We start from the raw sequence: 6,592 nt of genomic DNA on the forward strand, positions 1-6,592 counted from the left end.
TCATTAGGGAAAAAAACACAATAAAATTGAGAAAATACACCGAAAAGCACCACATACTTTTCTGCAGGCTTATCATTTGTTTTTTTCAATCTTGCTTTTCTTATTTCTTGTATTTGTTCACTTCTGACAGTACATGCAAAAGATTCTGTTTATAAATAAATAAAATTTTGATGGAAAAAACATAGCATTACAATGATAGTTTCTAAATTTTACTCATTATCAGATTCAGTTTCTTTTTGGGAGGATGAGTCCTCAGTAACATGTTTTCTTTTTTTGGATTCAATCATGAAAAAGCAAATAATCTACAGGCAAATAAACACAATAAGATTGATAAAATACACTGAAAAGAAACACTTATTTTTTTGCAGGTTTTTTTATTTTTTTCTTTAATCTTCTTTTTCTTATTTTCTCGCTTTCTTCACTTCTGACAATACATGCAAAAAATTCTATTAATAAATAAAATTTTGATGAAAATGAAAAACATAGTATTACAATGATAGTTTTTGAATCTTACCCATCATCAAATTTAGTTTCTTTTTTGGAAGATAAATCCTCAATAACGTGTTTCTTTTTTTTGAATTCCATCATGCAAAAACAAACAATCATCAGACAAATAAACACAATAAAATTAATAAAATACACACAAAAATAATACTTATTTCTTTGCAAGCTTGTGAATTTTTTTTGTCAATCTTCTTTTTTTGATTTTTTTGCTTTCTTCACTTCTGACAATACATGCAAAAAATTCTGTTAATAAATAAAATTTTGACGAAAAAGTAAAACATAGCATTACAATGATATATTCTGAATCTTACTCATCATCAGATTCAGTTTTTTTCTCTAAAGATGAATCTACAATAACGTGCTTCCTTTTTTTGAATTCCATCCTGAAAAAGCAAACAATTATTAGAAAAATAAACACAATAAAATTGACAAAATACATCAAAAAATAATGCTTACTTCTTTGCCATTCTTTTAGGTAGTTTTCTTCTTTTTTGTGTCTCCTCTAAATCATGTTCAGACTTAGACTCAGCAACACTTTTACTTTCTGAAGAAATAGTCTTCTTCTTTTGTGGCTTCTTTTGTTCTTTCTTTTCTTCCTTTCTTTCTCCCTCCCTTCTTTTTGTCTTTTGGTTGTTTTCTTAGTTATGCTCTTTTCACAATGCCCTAAAATAGAAAAAATATTTGTTTACACAATATATTTATAACAAATACAGTGAAATTAAAGAAAGAATTCTATTGAGTTACCATATTATCCTTAATCTTAGTTTGTATTCTTTCAACTAGCAACTCTCTAGTCCAATGTTGCACCCATGGTGGTCCAAGAATTGCATGCAGCGGGCTATTTTTGTGTGTGGATTCATGAAAATATACAATCATCAGAGTATAGAGGTAGCCATTAACAGCATATTTCTTTTGCAATGTGTGATCTCTGATGTCCTTGATGAGAAAGTTGAGCATATGACCACCCCAATTCCGTTCACGTGTTGCGTCCATGTAAAGAATGGACGACAAGTGAACCAGAAAAATTTTGTTTATCGTTGTCGGCAACAAGAAACACATCTGAAGTAGATGCTTGAATTTCAACTGATTTTCCTCCTCATTAGCACTTATCTCCATAATAGAGGTTGTCAATTCCGACAAAGTCTTTCCTTGGAAGTTTCTAATAACTTCCTTATTCTCCTCACTAAGTTCTTGAAAATTAACTTTGGCTGGATAGCATGGCCCTGCCAAAGCAGCAAAAATATTTCAATAACACAAAAATAATTTGATAATACACTGAAATTTAATTTACATAATATATTACAAAATAGATTTTTACCAGATACAGACAAGCCAAGGACAGCTGCTATATTTTTTTGGGTGATCTTGATTATACCATACCATGTGTCCAGTGTGTTATGGTATAGATCAAATGAATATATCAATTCTTTCAAGAGCTTTTGTGGCACATTCATGGGAGGGATATGCATCATATCACCGAATTCTAATTTTTGACAATGTCTTTCTTGAAATTGCTCATATTGTGGTATTTATCGTGAATGGATCTTGTGGAACATTTCAAATCATGATTTTTCTATAAATAAATGAAAATCATGTAAATAAACTATATTTATACAAAAAAAAGTTGAGTTGTTCAAACATATATATGCTTACATTATATTTTGGCGCTTGCCTTTTTGTCATTTTTTCTGTAAAGAATAGAAAAAAAGGTTAATAGGTAACAAGAGCACCAGTTGCACCTCAATTCACATGAAATACACCGAAAGACAAACCAAATATACCGAAACACAAATCAAATACACAGTTAATATTTTTTTATTACATCATACCATGTGAGGTTAAAAAAATATGCAACTCAATGAAACATACATAAAATGATACCAGAAGCACTACAACAAAATTCTATGGGTAGTTACAACAAATCCATGAACAAAATTCCTGAAAAATGGACAAAAATAGATGCAAATCGCTCAAATATATACAAGATAATATCAGAAGCATAAGAACAATATTCTATTGTCTAGTTACAGCAAAAAGAGAACAACAGCATCGGGTATACCTTAATTCACATGAAATATACCGAAAGCCAAACCAAATACACCGAAAAACAAACCAAATGCATTGTTATTTTTTTTATTACATAATACAATGTGAGATCACAAAGACATGTAACTTAATCAAACGTGCATAAAATGGTACCAGAAGCACTACAACAAAATTCTATGGATTGTTACAACAAATCAAAGAAGAAAATTCCTGAAAAATGGACAAAATCATATGCAAATCCCTCAAACACATGCAAATATAGCTTAAACTATACGTAACATTTTTACACCGACCAAACACAGTTATCATCAAATGAAGCGTATAATCAAAACAGTAATACGTACTTCAACGCAAGAACACAAAATGAATCTACTAAACAAACAGAAATATCACTATGTAGTGTTTCGCAATCAAAATGAGAAAGAGAAAAGTGAAAAAATTGGACGATTAGTGAACAGTACCTTCAATAATCTTTCATGTTCTCTTTCTGTGTTTCTTAGTGAAGATTTCGAATTTTGCTTTGAAATTTTCTTGACTTTTCGCGACGATTTTGAGAGATTTTTGAGAGATTTTGAGCCTAGTTTAAATTATGAGCGTTGCAATTTTGATCAAAGGAGAAGAACCATTTTTCATAATAACATTCACGCTATTCAACAGTTGGGGGAGCGCGTGTTTACATACACTCTAATTTGAGATTGGTTTTTATTGGGTTTGGGCCAACTTGATTGCCAAAAAAGCTTGTATATGTGTAGTAGGACTGTTTGACAAATAATATATGAATAGAGACATTGTATTTAAAAACACGAATTAATATATTTTATGTCTTTTCTCTATGTCTTTTCTAACAAAAATACTAATAAAAAACGTAAATTTATTTATTTTTCATTATTTTTATTAATATTTTATAATTATATTTTTTATTATTATATTTTTTTTTTCAAATTTTTTGTATGTAAAAAAGAAAAATAAAATAGATTTTCATTTGTTCTCACGCACACTATATATAATTTTATCTTAGCTTTCATTATATATTATTTTATCCTAGATTTTATTTATATATTTTTTTCATCTTGAAACACTTACAAAATACTATCATAAAATGTGTTTCGAGAAAGTAAAGTATTTAAATTAGGGTAATTATTATATTTATCTATATAATTTTCTTTTGTTATATTAGCAATAATGAAATTTAAATATAAGACTGAGTAAATATTGCTCAAACATTTCACCACCATTCCTAGTAGTTTTAAATTCTTGGTTATAGGATCAATAATAATTATTATTTATTCTTATTATTATTTTAATATTTATAATTAATTTTATATAATTATTAATGTATTTTTTGTAACTTATTTTAAAAAAAATCTTAAAATCATTTTTTTTATTAAGTTTTGAGGAAAAATTATTTTGGTGAGAATAAATTTTAGAAACTCTCTCAAGCTGATCCTGCTTTCTTCTATAATTGTAGTGAGAATAAATTTTAATTTTGGTCAGAATAAATTTTAGTTTTTAAAAGCTTGATATTTTATTCGATTTAAATATTGAAAACCTTACAACATTTAACCGAATGCCAAAATCCAAATCGGGGGGAAGTTGAAAACTAAGCACCGCCTACATTCTTTTTTCAACATATCTTTGCACTAGGATGCTTAATATAGTGTGGAGTAGCATCATTATGCTAGATCATATCATATCATCTGATTCTTATTTTAATTCTGATTTTGTTTTTGTTCAAGTTGGTTTTTTTAAAGGCAAATAAAGTAAATGTTTGAATGATTCAATACACTTGTTTTGAAAAATAAAAATAAAAATAAAAATGAGCTTTTTAATTTGCTAACTTTTACTGATAGTGTCAATGTTAGAATTTCATTTCTTAGATGTTTTAGCGTTTCATTTTATGACCGCTAAGGCTTTTTGTTTAGCGAAAACATTTATTTTGTTGTTCAAAAAAATAAGATCCTAAACAAATACTTGTATGATATAGATATTTCTCTGTTTTGAAGTTTGAACCATATACAAAATAGATTCAAAATTAAAGAATTAATTTATCACGGTAATTGAAGGCCAAAGTACGCACTTCTATTTTTGGTAGAATGACAAACTTACCTATTACATTCTATTTTTGTGCAGATTTTTTTAAAGAACGAGTTACTGGTATCTTTTTTACTAGAATTGGTAGATTAGTATTTAAAAAAAAATATTTTCATAGTTATTACTAAATAGTACATATGGCTTTAATCCAGAAAAAAACCTTTAAAATTATAGAAATTGTGGATAAATCGTGAATTAAGAAATTATAGAATTTTCGAGTTTTGAGTATGCACAAAATATTTCAAGATTCATTAATTTTGTTTTGGCGCATCATTTTGCCAACAGAATAATCGATCGTCCATGTAGTGCATGTGTTTTTAAGAAGTGGTCAACAAAAAATAAGGTGTTATGACTTTGTTGGATTGATGACCCTGTAAAACTTACTCTATATATATTTTGAAATGTAATATTCATATTATTTTGATAAATTTTTTTATTTTATATTGAGGTGTAGATTTTGATATCGTAGTAATTATATATATTAAGAGTAAAACATTAAGAAATAGTTTATAAAAAAATGCTGGAGGTATCGCCACAGAAATTTTCATTTATTTTTATTAGCAATTTGCAGCATTTCTTAACCGCTATGATTTTTTAATATAATTTTCCAAAACATTTTTAGCAGTAGTTTTAAAATAGCTGTGCATTCTTCATCCGACACAATAGTGACAGTTTTGAACCATCACGACTTACTGTGTGTCTCTTACGATAGTTATTTCAGCGATTTTTTAAAACTATTATCGCTTCTGTGTCAACGGTTGATCAGGTAGCGCTTCGAGAACCCCCACGACTTGCATAAACCACCACTACCCGACCAAAAAACTATCGGTAATGTCTTATTTTGTTGCAGTGGAAAGGGGGAATAAAATCATTGTTGTACTTGTCTAGGAATAGAAAAAAAAATTCGCACTGCAGTTACGTGCGATGAGAGAGCTAACAAAGACCTGTAAAATTTTCACGGGAACAGAGATCTGCCCCCATAAATAAATGGAGACGGAACTAGGGATTGAGGTATTTGCTCTATGAAGACCTGCGAAATCTTTGTGAAGAAAAATTTACTTAAATGCACTTATATATGTGTATGTATATATATTTTTATTTTATTTTAATATGTATATTAGAAATTTTGTGTGTATGTTAATTAAGTTAAATTTATATCTGAATTACATTTAATTTAATATATTTAGTTGAATTATATTGATTTTTATTTTGGTCGTATTAATTTTTTACTTTTTTAAATTTAATAGTCATGAATATTCACATATATTCACCTCTCTACAAAAAAATAAACAGAGATCCGTAACAAAAATAAAACAAAAACGAAAGATATTTTCCTAAACTAAAACAGAGATAGAAGAAGAATTTCCAACCTGTTGGAATTCCATTGACATTCTTACCCTATAAACAAAATCATTGCTATATTGAAATTCCAAATTTACAATATTTTTTTTCAAAGTCCACCTTACTTAACATGCCAAACTTAATCATACTTAATGAAATATTAATGAAACTTTTTTTAAAAAAAAATTGCCTAATTTAATCCGTAATTATATAAGATAGAGTAATATTTTAAATCAGATTGAATATCATTTTTAATTGAATAATTTAATTTTTGATAAATTTTAAGAATCAAACTAATTTTTAATATTTTATTTTATTAAAAAAATAATCTCGTTAAAATTTAGTAAAAATTAAATAAATCTAATGTAATAATTAATTTGTCTAACGAAATAAAAATTTAACCACTTATTTGATGATTAAAAATTGTTATTCAAAGAAATTATATTATATTATATTAGTTTTTTTTTGTTCACGGTATCTTTCAACTCGACAGGTTAAGGACTAATTTGTTATGGATCTGAGCTCCATTTAAGGGTTTGCTATTGGCCAATGAGTTGCTGCATGCACAAGGCGGGATTCAAACCCCCGACACTTGTTTAAGCGGACGAAT

The sequence above is a fragment of the Arachis hypogaea genome, chromosome 20 (genome assembly GCF_003086295.3).
Source record: "Arachis hypogaea cultivar Tifrunner chromosome 20, arahy.Tifrunner.gnm2.J5K5, whole genome shotgun sequence".
Taxonomy (NCBI): Eukaryota; Viridiplantae; Streptophyta; class Magnoliopsida; order Fabales; family Fabaceae; genus Arachis; species Arachis hypogaea.